Source organism: Oncorhynchus keta, chromosome 10, assembly GCF_023373465.1.
Source record: "Oncorhynchus keta strain PuntledgeMale-10-30-2019 chromosome 10, Oket_V2, whole genome shotgun sequence".
Taxonomy (NCBI): Eukaryota; Metazoa; Chordata; class Actinopteri; order Salmoniformes; family Salmonidae; genus Oncorhynchus; species Oncorhynchus keta.
The window spans coordinates 26269656-26287647 of NC_068430.1; the positions used below are offsets into that span (position 1 = coordinate 26269656).

General features: G+C 41.9%; 1 protein-coding gene across 2 annotated transcripts in view; it reads right to left on the bottom strand.

The window, feature by feature from the left end:
- LOC118388441 (receptor-type tyrosine-protein phosphatase gamma-like) overlaps positions 1–17992 on the bottom strand; it is a 352509-nt gene that overhangs the window by 119082 nt on the left and 215435 nt on the right. The window lies entirely within an intron of this gene.

A 17992-nucleotide genomic window follows, 5' to 3' on the forward strand; every position in this document is an offset into this window, starting at 1 on the left:
CCAGAGCTAACAATTTGGTTTGCTAATCAGCAGAGAAAGTGTAGCACACTGAAAATATTTTCATACACGTTATGCAGAAAAGTGATAATTTAATGTTTTTGGTGGAATAATGCACTCATTTTCCAAAAAGGAACCACCAGTAGATTCCTTCTGATGTTGACCTGCAGTTCAACTTTCCTTCCCATAATGCAGGCACATATGTGGTATTTTTATCAGAATGTGAACAAAGCTACACCTCCTAACCCATGAGGAGGTAAAGGCAGTGTACTCAGAGATTAAACTCCACACTCTTAGATGAATGGCAAGTCCCGGTGTGAGACCAGACACCTCCATGTAGCACAGGGTCAAGACAGGGAAAGGAGCAGGGTGGAAATGTCACCAATCTCCTGCCACCTCACTCAAATAAAGCAAACAGAGAGAATGACGGAGAGGGTAAAAGAGAGAGAGAAAGAGAGAGCGATCGGACAGGTTCAATGCCATGGAAACAGTGGAGGATGGAGAATATAGATAGTCCCTCTCCTCTCCCTATACACTTCTAAGCAGAGCAGGGATGGTGTCCTCAGTGTTGGGTCATAGTCTCCAATAACCACCCAACCATAAAACACCAGACCAGCCAAGTGAAGTCAAGTGATTCCTTAGCGTCCAGTGAAGGGGAATTCAGTTGGTTGTGGATAACACACTAGAAAAGCACATTCAACAAAGGCATACATATCCCAACAACATTTACAATATAATTCAACTGATTCAGTGAATACAACAGCACCCCACACCCATAAACATTCCACCTAATTGATTTTAAATTCAGCAGTACTTTAGGTATTAGAGTGCATTATATTAATGTATACAGTATAAAATTGGAAGCATTAGCTAAATAGTGCTACAGTATCTGTCTCATGATGGAACATAGGAACAGAGGGTGTGGCTATCTCTTAACACAAACTCAGACGACAAGCCATGTCAAGTTTCATTTATTACACAAGGAACTGAGAAATCAATCATTTAACCTTGTACAATGATTACAACTGCACAACACGCTGTAAGCATTTGATATGAAAGGGACATACAGCATCTATTCATGATCCTAATCTCCAATAGATATGCTTCATTGTGTCTTAACCTCGAGATTCCCCTGCATTATGTTCTCCTGTCCTCTTTCTACAGTGAAGGCTTTGGCTGCCCTCTGTCTTAAGGATGGAATGAAGTGGCAGGGCCCACTCCTATTCACTCTGCCCACTCCTATTCACTCTGCCTACTCCTATTCACTCTGCCCACTCCTATTCACTCTGCCCACTCCTATTCACTCTGCCTACTCCTATTCACTCTGCCCACTCCTATTCACTCTGCCCACTCCTATTCACTCTGCCCAATCCTATTCACTCTGCCCACTCCTATTCACTCTGCCCACTCCTACTACCCCCTATGTCCGCAGCATGCACACTTCGGCTAAAGTGCACCCGTAATTGAAAGCTACACTGAGCTACCGGGGTTCTAAAATTAATTTGTCTATGATTACTCATGCCCCACGCGTGTCCGGAGCATTTGGTCATTTGTATTTCATTGAATTAGGAAGCATCCTCTTCTCCTGCCCCCTATCCTAGCCTTGGGGTATATTGATTGTTGAGATCTGGGTTTCATATATGAGAGCGCAGGGTATGGATCCAGGCAGCAGCGGACTTGTTATTAATGGGAGAGCTGGTGTGAAGCCATTAGTCATTGTTTTAATGCAGCCAAAGTGTGCAGAGAGCTGCTGCACTGAGAGAAGAGACAAGTGGACGTAAACAACCTTTACACTAAACAAACAGAAATACATCTGGCCCATGCATAAGGCAATACAAATGCTGCCTATCTCAACATGTTGAATCTTCCATGTCCTATCTCAACATATTGAATAGGCATATCTGAAACTGTTACTCAAAGGGATAATCAACCCCAATGCACACATTCCTATGATTAACAGTGTTGAACAGTGGTTTATAACAGTAATATGAAAACATTATTTTTGCCATTATAACAAAGTTGGTAGCAACTTGAAAATCGTTGTGGAAATATGTTGCAGCTCAAGTCGACTACAAAACCCACAATGCAATGTTGTTTCTCTGGGCTGGCTAGATAGGTAGCTAGTAAGCAAAAATAGCTACACACAATAATACCAAAGTTAACATCAGCATGTGATGTAGCTAGCTAGCTGTAAAATCCCTAAACAACTATACCTTTCGAGGTATCTCACTGAGTTCAACTTGCAGTTCAACTCTGCCCAGAGCGAGTACAGAGCACTTTGCTATGGCCCTTTCCCACGTTTCCCACAGACACACAGGGCACATTGCGGGATGATACTAGAAAGAGAAATTGAGTTGAATAATTTTGTACCCTTTTTAGATTGAGCACATCTATGTGAAATACAGTACCTTCAGAAAGTATTCACACCCCTTGTCTTTTTCCACATTTTGTTGTGTTACAGCATGAATTTGTAAGTCGCTCTGGATAAGAGCGTCTGCTAAATGACTTAAATGTAAATGTAAATGTAAATTTAAAATGGATTAAATCAAGATTTTGTGTCACTGGCCTACACACAATACCCCATAATGTCAAAGTGGAATTATGTTTTTAGACATTTATACAAATTAACACAAATGAAAAGCTGAAATGTCTTGAGTTAATAATAAGTATTCAACCCCTTTGTTATGGCAATCCTAAATAAGTTCAGGAGTCAAAATGTGCTTAACAAGTTGCATGGACTCATAAGTTGCATGGTCTCACTCTGTGCAACTAACTCAGTTGAAGGAGATAAAGGAAATCCCTCAGGGATTCCACCATGAGGTCAATGGTGACTTAAAAACAGTTACAGAGTTTAATGGCTGTGATAGCAGAAAACTGAGGATGGATCAACAACATTGTAGTTACTACACAATACTAATCTACAGTGCATTCGGGAACTATTCAGACTCCTTCCCCTTTTCCACATGTTGTTACGTTACAGCCTTATTCTAAAATGTATTAAATGTCCTCATTAACCTACACACAATACCCCATAATGACAAAGTGAAAAACGTTTTTTTAGAAATTAGACATTTTTAGAAGTATTCAGACCCTGCTCAGTTGCATCCTGTTTCCATTGATCATCCTTGAGATATTTCTACAACTTGATTCGAGTTGTGATAATGGTATCTGTTTTAGAATAAGGCTGTAGGGTAACAAAATGTGGAAAAAGTCAAGGGGTCTGAATACTTTCAGAATGCACTGTATACTTTGTCATGACGATATAAACGGATGGATGAGTTCTAGACAATTTATTGGTTGATTTGGTAATCTGGAGTGCAGGTAATTGTTTTAAAAGCGTTATTAAATGTGACAGTGTGTTATCCCCATCTCCAGTGAGGAGAGCCATGTAGCTATGACGCGTTCCTACACGATTTCCTGATTTCACAGACAGACCACTTAGAAGTTAAATCATGGGGAAAATTATTATTTTACCCAGTGATAGAATATAGGCTTTCGTGAAATTGACAAGAGTTTCATGATTTTTATTTGGGGTTGGGATTATCCCTTTAAAAGCATATTACACCCATCTAAATATCATAAGATAATGATGGAGCATAAGTGGAACATGAATTTATGTGAGCTCACACAGTAATGAGAAAATTAGACCTTGTATGCCAGGGCCAGGGACAGTCAGTCAGTGTCCCCTGGTCCGATTGACCTTCCTCCTGAGACGAGCAAGCGTGAGAAGAACTAAAACCAGAAGCGGGCCACCAGGTATCACATCAAAGTTGCATTCCCCTTTGACCTCAGACATCGACACTTAGGGATAATTAAACAATGGCCTTTTTAACCAAACAAACCGGTTTTAAATTACAGGAACTATCAACAAGCTTACAGGGTAAGGAAACCAATATGCAATTTTGTAATTTGTGTGAACAATCCCTTTAAAGCTGGAAATCATAGCGATGAAACTGCCACCTCCGTTTGCAATAGTACAACAACAAAGATGTTATTTCAAACAACGAACACAGATGTTTTCACTCGGAAATCATTGCACGTGTAATGAAACAGGAGAGTGTGTAATAATACTTTCTTTATGCATGATGCTGATGCTCATTTCCTCAAAACAAAAACAATAACAAAAACACCTGGTTGCAGCCAGTGACACGGTTTAGCCTATCACGGATCGAATCATTAAGTCTTCTCTTTTATGTTATAGATTAGGAATGGATTGCGAATGACCTAAAATGTACTAGGCTTGTGAGCATACCAAACATTAGGAACACATTTCTAATATTGAGTTGGACCTCAGAACAGCCTCAATTCGTTGGGGTGTGGACTCTACAAGGTGTTCTACAGGGATGCTGGCCCATGTTGACTCCAATGCTTCCCACAGTTGTGTCAAGTTGGCTGGATGTCCGTTGTGTGGTGGACCATTCTTGATACACACGGGAAACTGTTGAGCATGAAAAACCCAGCAGCTTTCCAATTCTTGACACAAACCTACTACCATACCCCGTTCAAAGGCACTTCAATCTTTTTTCTTGCCCAGTCACCCTCTGAATGACACACATGCACAATCCATGTCTCAACTGTCTCCACTTCATCTACACTGATTGAAGTGGATTTAACAGTGACATCAATAAGGGATCATAGCTTCCACCTGGATTAACCTGGTCAGTCATAGAAAGAGCATGTGTCCTAAATGTTTTGTACACACAGTGTATGTATCTCACATTCACAGAGTGGAGGGATAATACATACTTATCTCCCTGACAACAAAGAACATGGAAGAGATATCAGAAGAGAGAATCACAGACAATAATCATACATTCTGGTCAACAGGGAGAGGATTTGATATTTCTGATGTTTTATGCATTTTTCATGGCCAATTGTCTGTGATTCTCTTGAGAGCATGCACATTTTATTCCTGTGAATTATGAAGACTGTAAATACACCTTTATGTTGCTTTCACCCTCCAGGAACTAGAGGCTTTTCAGTCAATTACGAGAGATTTCTTCAACAGCCTCAGCGTCCGCGACCTTGCTCATTTCATATTGAAAAAATGACATATTCCAATTTGCTGCATAAACAAAACCATGATTGTGTGAGGCTGCTTAAAGAGCACAATTATAAAACGTTTGCCCAAAGACAGCATTGTTACCCAAAAGCAAACACACCTTAGGGGGAATTTGCCTTTGGAAAAATATGCCATTCTCCAAGGAACAGAACAAAGCATGGCACCACTCTTTTATTTCAGGATGCTCTATGGTCCTCTCCTAAGGCCGTGATTCCATCAAGATTAGTGGGAAATGGCAGAAATCAATGCTGTGAGAGGTCTGCTGGTATTTCAGTGATCTCCGCCTTGCCAGGAGAGGCCCAATAGAGTCACCCAAGGTATTACATGTAATCTCCCAGTGCAGTCAGCGCGACAGAAGCCGCTCTCAAATGGAGGAAAATACACAGCCTACTGTACCCTCTCCAGCGACACCTATTACAATGGCCACCACTGTAAACAAATACACAAGGTTAATTTGACCTGGAATGGGGATGTCGTAGAGAAATTAGACATTTGAGAGTGAGAAGTTAATAGAAGAGAGAGAGAGACACACAAAAAAACGAGTGTGTGAGAGAGAAACAGGGACAGAGAGAGAGAGCATGTGTGTGTGTATGAATATGTGTCTCTTCACAGTCCCAGCTGTTCCATAAGATGTATTTTGATCTGGGTTTTTTTTAAATAAAATTGTAGTGCTTGATTTACTTGATGTGGAATGGAGTTCCATGTAGTTATGGCTCTATGTAGTACTGTGAGCCTCCCATAGTCTGTTCTGGATTTGGGGACTGTGAAGAGACCTCTGGTGGCATGTCTTGTGGGGTATGCATGGGTGCACAAGCTGTATGCTAGAAGTTTAAACAGACAGCTCGGTGCATTTAACATGTCAATACCTCTCACAAATACAAGTAGTGACAAAGTTAATCTCTTCTCTACTTTGAGCCAGGAGAGATTGACATGCATATTATTAATGTTAGCTCTCTGTGTACAATAAGGGCCAGCTGGGCTGCACTGTTCTGGGCCAACTGTGAAGTGCCTCTTTGTGGCACCTGACCACATGACTGGACAGTAGTGCAGGTAAGACACAACTAGGGCCTGTAGGACCTGCCTTGTTGATAGCGTTGTTAAATCAAATCAAAACAAATTGTATTGGTCACATACACATGGTTAGCAGATGTTATTGGTCACATACACATGGTTAGCAGATGTTAATGCAAGTGTAGCGATAACTCTTGTGCTTCTAGTTCCGACAATGCAGTAATATCTAACAAGTAATCTAACAAATTCACAACAACTACCTTAAACACACAAATGTAAAGGGATGAATAAGAATATATATGGATGAGCGATGGCTCTGTGGCATAGGCAAGATGCAGTAGATGGTATAGAATACAGTATATACATATGAGATGAGTAATGTAGGATATGTAAACATTATTAAAGTGGCGTTATTTAAAAGTGACTAGTGATGTCTTTATTAAGTCAATTTTTTTAAGTGGCTTGAGATTTGAGTCTGTATGTTGGCAGCAGCCTCTCTTTGTTAGTGACTGTTTAACAGTCTGGTGGCCTTAAGATGAATCTGTTTTTCAGTCTCTCTGTCCCAGCTTTGACGCACCTCTACTGACCTCACCTTCTGGATGATAGCGGGGTGAACAGGCAGTGGCTCGGGTGGTTGTTGTCCTTAATGATCTTTTTGGCCTTCCTGTGACATTGGGTGTTGTAGGTGTCCTGGATGGCAGGTAGTTTGCCCCCGGTGATGCATTGTGCAGACCGCACCAACCTCAGGAGAGCCTTGCGGTTGAGGGCGGTGCACTTGCCGTAACAGGGGGTGATACAGCCCGTCAGGATGCTCTCGAATGTGCATCTGTAAAAGTTTGTAAGTGTTTTAGGTGACAAGCCACATTTCTTCAGCCTCCTGAGGTTGAAGAGGTGTTGTTGTGCCTTCTTCACCATGCTGTCTGTGTGGGTGGATCATTTCAGTTTGCCCGTGATGTGTACGCCGAGGAACTTAAAACTTTCCACCTTCCATTACTGTCCTGTCGATGTAGATGGGGGGTTTCTCCCTCTGTTTCCTGAAGTCCACAATCATCTCCTTTGTTTTCCTGACACCACACTCTGAGGGCCCTCACCTCCTCCCTGTAGGCTGCCTTGTCGTTGTTGGTAATCAAGCCTACCACCGTAGTGTCGTCTGCAAACTTGATGATTGAGTTGGAAGCGTGCATGGCCACGCAGTCATGGGTGAACAGGGAGTACAGGAGAGGGCTGAGAACACACCCTTGTGGGGCCCCAGTGTTGAGGATCAGCGGGTTGGAGATATTGTTTCCTACCTTCACAACCTGGAGGTGGGCCGTCAGAAAGTCCAGGACCCAGTTGCACAGGGCGGGGTCGAGACCCAGAGTCTCGAGCTTAATGACGAATTTGGAGGGTAGTATGGTGTTAAATGCTGAGCTGTAGTCAATTACCAGTATTCTTACATAGGTATTCCTTTTGTCCAGATGGGCTAGGGCAGTGTGCAGTGTGATGGCTATTGCATCGTCAGTGGGCCTATTGGGGTGGTAAGCAAATTGGAGTGGGTCTAGGGTATCAGGTAGGGAGGGTGGAGGTGATATGATCCTTGACTAGACTCTCAAAGCTCTTCATGCTGACAGAAGTGAGTGCAACTAAATGCTAGTAACACTAAATGCATGCTCTTCAACAGATCGCTGCCCGCACCTTCCTGACCTTCCAGCATCACTACTCTGGACGGTTCTGACTTAGAATATGTGGACAACTACAAATACCTAGGTGTCTGGTTAGACTGTAAACTCTCCTTCCGGACTCACATTAAGCATCTCTAATCCACAATTAAATCGAGAATCAGCTTCCAATTTCGCAACAAAGCATCCTCATGCTGCCAAACATACCCTCGTAAAACTGACCATCCTACCGATCCTCGACTTCGGCGATGTCATTTTCAAAATAGCCTCCAACACTGGATGTAGTCTATCAAAGTGCCATCCGTTTTGTTACCAAAGCCCCATATACTACCCACTATTGCGACCTGTACACTCTTGTTGGCTGGCCCTCGCTTCATAATCATTGCCAAACCCACTGGCTCCAGGTCATCTATAAGCCGTTGCTAGGTAAAGCCCCGCCTTATCTCAGCTCACAGGTCGCCATAGCAGCACCCACCCGTAGCACGCGCTCCAGCAGGTACAGTGGGGCAAAAAAGTATTTAGTCAGCCACCAATTGTGCAAGTTCTCCCACTTAAAAAGATGAGAGAGGCCTGTAATTTTCATCATAGGTACACTTCAACTATGACAGACAAAATGAGAAAAGAAATCCAGAAAATCACACTGTAGGATTTTTTATGAATTTATTTGCAAATTATGGTGGAAAATAAGTATTTAGTCACCTACAAACAAGCAAGATGTATGGCTCTCACAGACCTGCAACATCTTTTTTAAGAGGCTTCTCTGTCCTCCACTCGTTACCTGTATTAATGGCACCTGTTTGAACTTGTTATCAGTATAAAAGACACCTGTCCACAACCTCAAACAGTCACACTCCAAACTCCACTATGGCCAAGACCAAAGAGCTGTCAAAGGACACCAGAAACAAAATTGTAGACCTGCACCAGGCTGGGAAGACTGAACCTGCAATAGGTAAACATCTTGGTTTGAAGAAATCAACTGTGGGAGCAATTATTAGGAAATGGAAGACATACACGACCACTGATAATCTCCCTCGATCTGGGGCTCCACGCAAGATCTCACCCCGTGGGGTCAAAATGATCACAAGAACGGTGAGCAAAAATCCCAGAACCACACGGGGGGACCTAGTGAATGACCTGCAGAGAGCTGGGACCAAATTAACAAAGCCTACCATCAGTAACACACTATGCCACCAGGGACTCAAATCCTGCAGTGCCAGACGTGTCCCCCTGATTAAGCCAGTACATGTCCAGGCCCGTCTGAAGTTTGCTACAGAGCATTTGGATGATCCAGAAGAAGATTGGGAGAATGTCATATGGTCAGATGAAACCAAAATATAACGTTTTGGTAAAAACTCAACTCGTCGTGTTTGGAGGACAAAGAATGCTGAGTTGCATCCAAAGTGGTGGCATTAGAGGTAGTGGCTGTGGTTCCTGTATTGTTGTTATCAGATTGGATTAATCTAGTTGGTGAAGCATGCCTTGTGGCCATAAAATGCACTGATCACTCACAATGAGGTGTCAAGAAGACCTGACACTTCCCAGCTTTCTGGAAGCAGGCTAGTGAGAGGAATTACAGCAGCATCCAATGATTAGGCGATGACAATGAAAGAAAACATGACATGACCTCCATAACACATCTCAGTGAAAAGTATCGTCGTTGTCCTTGGGTTATTAAATTCACAGGATGCTTTTACACTGGGAGTCACAGTTTGAGGAATGAAACAGAATCGGTCAAATATATTTCCAAAAAGACTGCATAAACAGCCCTCCCATCCCTGTAGCTGCTCACACACTGACTCCTCTCACCTTGGGTACAGGGATTATTCCCAGCCAGCGGGATGTGTTAGTCAGACCCACAGACATATGGGAGGGAAAACGGGATGTCTTCTGGGCCGTTCCGTCACTCAGCCTTAATTAGAGATGTCGTTTGTGTATGTGCGTATGAGTCTGTGTGTGTGTGTGTCTGTGTGGAGAGCGGTGCTGCATCCACAGTGCTAGCGGGTCCCTGACAGGCCCCTTAAGCATGTGAGGATGCTGTCACAGTCGATTTCACATCTGTCCTTATGGCCACAATACACACATTATAACTTTACAGTACACATCCTCACACACACACAAACACAAAACCCAATACAGCCCAAAATACTGTAGCACAAAGTCACAAGTCATCATACTTTCCACTTACAGTATACAGCCACACATGAATAAACACATTCCATATCTTAATTTGAGCCAGTTTCACACAGCTGGAATATAATCCTGCAGCAACAGGACATTAATGGACATTATTTGTGAGGGTTGATACAAACTTTAGAAGCCTTTTAAAACCTGAAATACACTACAAGTTTGCATTTCCTGCTGGGCAGGAAGATTACTGCAAAAATAGGATGATCTAATTAAGATACAGCATCTGTACTTAGAGTATCCATACATGTTATGTACAAATACACATGCACAGAGACAATACAAGCTGATTTCACACTTCCACTACTCACTCTCACTACTCCAACAATTCACTTGAAGCATTAATCATTTCTGACAAGAAAAACATATTGAAAAACAGGCACACAGAAAGATACATCCACAAAAACCGATTCTATGGACAAAGATCACACTTCCCTCACACAATGCTATTTTCACCCCATCCTTTCCCATCCGGTCCAACCAATCATGTAATTTGGGAGTGGATATAAACAGAGCATATGAACACACTGAGGCCAAACTAAGGAAAGCAAACACAGATTAGTCTCAGTCATCCCCACTACACCACAGTCTACAAAAACCACAGAAAAGTCTGGCACAAATCTCTCCATCTTATCAGTACAGCATTAATAGTGATATCACTGCATATGATATGCACTGAGTGTACAAAACATTAGGAGCATCTTCTAAATATTGAGTTAATAATAATATAATAATAGTTGCACCCCATTTTGACTTAAAGAACAGCTTCACTACATTGGGGCATGGATTCTACAAGGTTCCACAGGGATGCTGGCCCATGATGACTCCAATGCTTCCCACAGTTGTGTCAAGTTGGCTGGATGTCCTTTGGGTGGTGGACCATTCTTGATACACACGGGAAACTATTGAACGTGAAGAACCCAGCATTGTTGCAGTTCTTGACACACTCAAACCGGTGTGCCTGGCACCTATTACCATACCCGTTCAAAGGCACTTATATCTTTTGTCTTGCACATTCACCCTCTGAATGGCACACATATACAATCCAATCCATGTCTCAATTGTCTCAAGGCTTAAAAAACTTCTTTAACCTGTATTCTCCCTTTCATCTACACGAATTGAAGTGGATTTAACAGGTGGGAATCAATAAGGGATCATAGCTTTCCGCTGGTCAGTCTATGTCATGGAAAGAGCATGTGTTCTTAATGTTATGTACACTCAGCATATAAACCAGGCAATCTAAGGCGATTTAAATGTGCTATTCCTGAAAATTCTGATTTGAAGTGAGGCTATTGCCTTGCGCCTCTGCCCCTAGAATATCCTCTTGTTATTGAGTTTCTGCACTCCTTTCTTCAGTCGCTGGGTGAGTCATTGACGTCTATGGGATCGGTGTCCCTATAACGTAACGGTTGAACTAACGTGTGCTAATGTGATTAGCATTAGCGCATACAAAATCTAAATTCCACCTAAAATGCAATATTATATTATGGCCTTTTTCTCTTGCATTTCAAAGATGATGGGGGAATAGAAAATGCATGTTTTTTTGTTTGAATGATCTTTTACCTGATCTAATGTGTTATATTCTCCTACATTAATTTCACATTTGCACAAACTTCAAAGTGTTTCCTTTCAAATGGTATCAAGCATATGCATATCCCTGTTTCAGGTCCTGAGCTACAGGCAGTTAGATTTGGGTATGTCATTTTAGGCTAAAAAACAACAACAAAAAAGGGTCCTTCTCCCCGGCAGACTCAGTGCTTTGACTGAGAAGAAAGGTGTAATTTATCTGCCTAAGCCTCCTGTCATTGAGTTTGAAGATGCAATTGTTTCATCTCCTATTCCTTCACTTAGAACAACCTCAGACAAATGCATCCAAATGTATTAGCGATTCAGGCATGCAGTTGAATACATCATTTATTCACAAACTGCTGGTCTTCTTTTTTAGCTACAGTCATGAGTTGAACAACTAGTCACACTCAGCAGTGATGAGTGCTAAGAAAATCACTATGATAATGGTGCTAGCGGTCGGATAAAAACAGTAATAGTGTTGCTGTTGAGATGATGATGATGATGATGACGACAACATAATGACGACGATGATGATGACAGTGAAGGTCACTGTTTGTCTGCCTGGTCTGGCTGATAGAGGACTAAAATTTATTTGTTTTGTAGCTGCTTTTCATAAGCTAATTATTTGCTTTTAATTAGGCATGCTCTCATTGATTGACAGTCCTGGTTTTTGAGTTTTAATATGTGTGTTGTGATTCTGTTGTTTATTTATGTTCATCCATTTCAAGTAGTGGCATGGCATGCATTTATTAAATATATATCAGGCTAAAATTAAAGTGTGAAAACAGGCATAGATTATTTTGGTTTAATTTCAATTTTTACGTTGAAAAGTTAATGATTGGTCTTGAATGTTAAAAACCTCAATATTTATGTGAACCAGCTTTTGCCCCATGAGAGCCAAAGAGAGATTTCTCTAAGTTCTGTAGGTCCAGGCTTGATTTAAAGCCCACAGCTTGGCATGGAAAGCCCATGTCTGATACGAGATGAGCCTATGAACATCCTACTTTTCCTGAGCCTACTGCCTGAGGGGGATGATGGGAGATAGGTCAAAGAGCAGAAGGTCACGTCCCTGACATCACACAGCCAGCAGACAGCTAGGCCAGACTAAAGGCCAGGGCAAAGCACTCTGGGTACCTGTGATCTGTATTCACCTAGCCCAGAAGTATCTGCTGACCTTCCTGTCTGTCTGACAACACCTGCAACCAATATGTGAGTTCTGTGTGTGTGCATGTGAGAGACTGCAGCACATGTGTGTGTGCGCATGAAACAGTAGTGCCAAAGCAAAATGTCAGGATTTGCAACTTCCATGGCAACAGATCATTTCTGTTTGCTTTTGTGTTATTGTTGTTCCATTGTCACATCCCACTGGGCACGAACTGGTTGAATCAACATTGTTTTAACGTAATCTACATTGGAAAATGCATTGGATTTGAAAAAAGTAATCAACTGTTGTTTTGTAATCATGGTAACCAATTTTCAACATAGACAAAGCTTGTATAAAATATGTTGAATTTGTACCTTTGAAACGTCAGATCTTCAATGTTCTATCCACTCTCAGAAAAAAAAACTATAGGCTGGACAGCACCTCCTACTGGAAAGCTGATCTATATACAGCTATTAATTTGGTCTTCCATCCAGGGTTTAAAGCAAGTCCTGCTTAACTTTGATATTTGTCACTGACTGACTACGACCAATGTGCTATCATGAGAATGATTATTAAGAGATCTCTTAATAACTGAATAATAACTACATAGATTCACTGTTGCTATTTAAGTCCTGCTAAAGGGTAGATTTAACAGAGCAAATTATATGTAACCAGACATTATAAGTAATATATAATCTAATAGACCTAGGGTATATACAGTATCAGTCAAAAGTTTGGACACGCCGAGTCATTCAAGGGTTTTCTTTATTTTTACTATTTTCTAGACATTAAAATGATGAAATAACACTTATGGAATCATGTAGTAACCAAAAAAGTGTTAATCAAATCAAAATATATTTTAGATTTGAGATTCTTCAAAGTAGCCACCTTGATGTCAGCTTTGCACACTCTTGACATTCTCTCAACCAGCTTCATGAGGTAGTCACCTGGAATGCATTTCAATTAACTGGTGTGCTTCGTTAAAAGTACATTTGTAGAATTTCTTTCCTTCTTAACGTGTTTGAGCCAATCAGTTGTGTTGTGACAAGGTAGAGATGGTATACAGAAGATAATCCTGTTTGGTAAAAGACCAAGTCCATATTATGGCAAGAACAGCTCAAATAAGCAAAGATAAATGACAGTCCATCAAAACTTTAAGACATGAAGGTCAGTCAATATGTGACATTTGCAGTCGCAAAACCCAACACGTGCTATGATGAAACTAGCTCTCAGGAGGCCCGCCACAGGAAAGGTAGACCCAGAGTTACCTCTGCTGTAGAGGATAAGTTCATTAGAGTTACCAGCCTCAGAAATTGCAGCCAAAAGAAATGCTTCACAGAGTTCAAGTAACAGACACATCTCAACATCAACTGTTCAGAGGAGACTGGGTGAAACAGGCCTTCGCGGTCGAATTGCTGCAAAGAAACCATTACTAAAGGACACCAAAAAGAAGAAGAGACGTGCTTGGACCAAGAAAAGATGAGCAATGGACATTAGACCAGTGGAAATCTGTCCTTTGGTCTGATGAGTCCAAATGTGAGATTTTTGGTTCCAACTGCCATGTTTTTGTGAGACGCAGAGTAGGTGAATGGATGATCACTGCGTGTGTGGTTCCCACCGTGAAGCATGGAGGAGGAGGTGTGATGGTGTGGGGGTACTTTGCTGGTGACACTGTCGTGATTCATTCAGAATTCAAGGTACACTTAACCAGCATGGCTACACACAGCTTTCTGCAGTGATACGCCATCCCATCTGGTTTGTGCTTGGTGGGACTATCATTTGCTTTTCAACAGGACAATGACCCAACACACCTCCAGGCTGTGTGAGGGCTATTTGACCAAGAAGGAGAGTGATGGAATGCTGCATCAGATGATCTGGCCTCCACAATCACCCAACCTTGAACTTTGTTGAGATGGTTTGTAATCCTCAAGTGAATAATTCATATGTTGGATTCATGTCTCCATCTAAACCAAAAATCAAAGTTAAAAAATATATTTAAAGTCAATTGAAAGTTTGATTTGATTTTGATCTCAGAAAAATTAAGCTAATGGATTACTCACTTTATGTATACATAGGCCAACTGTATTCTCAATTTAGCTCATCCTATATAATTACTGCTGTACATATTTGCTGGAGCTAGAAACACAAGCCTATCGCTGCACATGCTTTAAGATCTGCTAATCTGTATATGCGACAAATAAACTTTGATTTGGGTTTTTAAATGTTGAAATTTGGTTGCGTTGTCAACAAAACACATTTCAATATTAAACATCCTAAGGTTAAGGCTAATTTCCAAACTAATGTAACAATATTTATTCAACCTTAAAATTAAAAACGGATCCATGGCCCCATTTTGAGTTTACTGTAACTATAAATATATGTCTTACTGTATGTAATCGTAGAAAGCATGCATGTTCAAGATAGCATGCAAAGGTCGCAGGTCTGTGGAGGTCCTCACAATTGCTTTAATAATCTGTGCAGAATCTCGAACAGCATTGATTACATGCACTATGTACTTTTACTGCAATCTAAACTGCAATCCAGGTCACTTGGTTGTGCTATTAGATGAAGCACAGTGATATCACATTAAGCTGTTATATAAATAGATATGACATTGTATTCCCATTTGAACTTTGTTGTCCTGTCATTTGCCGGCTCATTCGAAATGACCTTTATATTTCAAGCGTACTGTAGGGCTGAACTTCGGCAATACAGATTGAATAGAGCCCTAAACCAAAAACCAGACATTGTTTTTCCAATGGAATTTGGTTGTGCTTTTAGATGGTTGAAAGCATAGTGATAACACATTTGGAATTCAACACATTTCTGGTTGTCTTTTTGAGTGGGTGAATAAAGGTTGAAATTTCAACCAAATATTACCAAAGATTCCATGTCTAAATCACAGGGTGTGCCCAGTAGGATCCTTTTCTTTTCTTGTGATAAATAAAAGATGAAGAAGTCCCTTGAGCACAGAAGGAAACATGTAATTCTAGCAATACTACAAAGAGATTTAAACAAGTTAGCGGAGGAGGGAGAAGCTAAGAGGAATCAGAAAGAGAGTGGAGAAATTACAATAAATCCAGCATTAAAGTGCCTGTGGCAAGATCGTATCTTCTGTAACAACAGAAAAAGGGGACAGTTTCCAAGTTCTGGGACTCAAAGTTATTTCCTCATGGACACCACTATACCTTGAATCAGGTGAGTTTGTCTGCTGCTACAACAACAATGTGTGCTGTTGGGGGTACTCTAGGCCTTAGAGGATAAGAACATCAAATCAATATTGTGTAAAGACCTCAAATGAAGACACTGATTTAACGATGGGTTGCTCTTTGTTGTCATAGAGCAAGCTAGGATATGAAAAGCCAACTCTAATACAGATTTTCTGGTGTGAGTAGACATATTATCAGAGAGTGGCTGGGTTGTGGAAGACTCACTTATTGGCTTAATTGGCACATATTGGCATCTATTCATTAGGCCTATAGCTTATCTCTTCCTCGCTCTCTTTCCTCTAACAAGTTAGCCTTTCACCATGGCAACCACACATCTCCTGACAACCAGAGTTCCCTGTTCTGTTATCCTCAGCAATGTGTTACTTTTGCAGGGCTCTCTAAACTCCACACATTCAATGTGCCTCCAAATCCCCGAGGGATGGGGCTGACAAAAGGTCCCCTCCCTGGTGTAGGGATAAAAGGATAAAGGCATTAGACATAATGTCTCATCTGTTATGAAATGACACTCACACCTCTCTCTCTCTCTCTCACTCTCTCTCTCTCCTGCTTTCCTCTCAGCCTCCCAACTGAGAAGGTCCTCCTATGCCTCCTCCAGACACTCCAACACCCACCCATCCACACACATACGCATTTTCAACCAGCGCTTTTACAGCATCAGTTTAAATATGCCTCATCTCTTCAGATCCCAGGAGAGCGCAACTGGCCCTCTCCTCCAGCAGCAGCCCAAAACTACAGCAGACCCTAAGGCCTTCACTCCACTCCAGACAGACAGCCAGATAGTCACACAGGGTACCATCTCTGGTCCCCATTGATTTTGAGTAATTTTAATTAAAGGACACAAGCTGCTTTATATTCCAGAGTCATTCCATTTCTCCCAGCCCCCCTCAACCTCCGTCTGTATTGCTTTATATTCTGAGGCGGCCAGCAGTGTTTTCTTCGGACAGACACCCTGAAAGCATCCTGTTGTTTTTCTCTCCCCCGCTATGCTGTGTTCAGTATTGATGGCACAGATAATACATTCAAGGGCAGCGCCTGCCTTCCATCTGCCTGCTAAGGCAGGGGATGAGCCCGCTAAGCCACAGCTTCTATTACTGCTGTTGTTCTTCGCTCGACACCATGAAAGTTTAGTGATGCTGAAAGTTGATCGTCCTCTCCACTAACTGTGACCTCTGCTTGTATGGCACACTGTGGGTGGGCCTTGAATTGTGTAGACCATGGGTGTCAAACTCTGGCCCGTGGGCCAAATTTGGCCCGCGGGGTAATTATATTTGGCCCGCGAGACAATACCAAATTACTACTAGAGCTGGCCCGCCGGTATTATACAGCGCATTCACCACTAATACTACGAATCCCATAATGCTCTGCTGTTTTCGCGCGCCAATCAGGACAGGACCCAGAAACGCTCTCTCCTCTGTGACAGTAGTCATAGCAACATAGACGCTACAACTGTCAGCGAGCTAACCCTTCCCAAAAATGGCGAAAAGAAAGGCAGAAAACAGGAGCTTTCTGGACAAGTGGGAGGCAGAATATCTGTTTACATATGTAAAAGACAAACCTGTTTGTCTTGTTTGTGGAGTCAACGTGGCTGTAAGTAAGGAGTACAACATTAGACGACACTATGAAACGAAACACCATGACAAATACAAGGACCTGGACATGACTCAAAGGAGCCAGAAAGTAGAGGAGATGAAGAGAAGTTTGGTTTCACAACAGAATATGTGTAAAAAAGACACATCACAAAGCGAGGCTGCTGTAAAGGCTAGTTATATAGTGGCAGCAGAGATCGCAAAATCAGCCCGGCCCTTTAATGAGGGAGAGTTCATGAAAAAGTGCATGATGAAGGTTTGTGACCTCGTATGCCCAGAGAAAAAACAAGCATTTTCAAACGTGAGCCTGAGCAGGAACACAGTAGCTGATCGCACATGTGATCTTGCCACCAATCTGTATGACCAGCTGATGGAAAAGGGAAAAGATTTTGTTGCGTTCTCTCCTCGCTGTGGATGAGAGCTGCGACGCATCTGATACTGCTCAGCTGTCAGTCTTCATCCGTGGAGTGGACTCAAATCTGTGTGTTACGGAGGAGCTATTAGGATTCAAATCAATGCATGGCACAACCACAGGAAAGGAAATCTTTGAG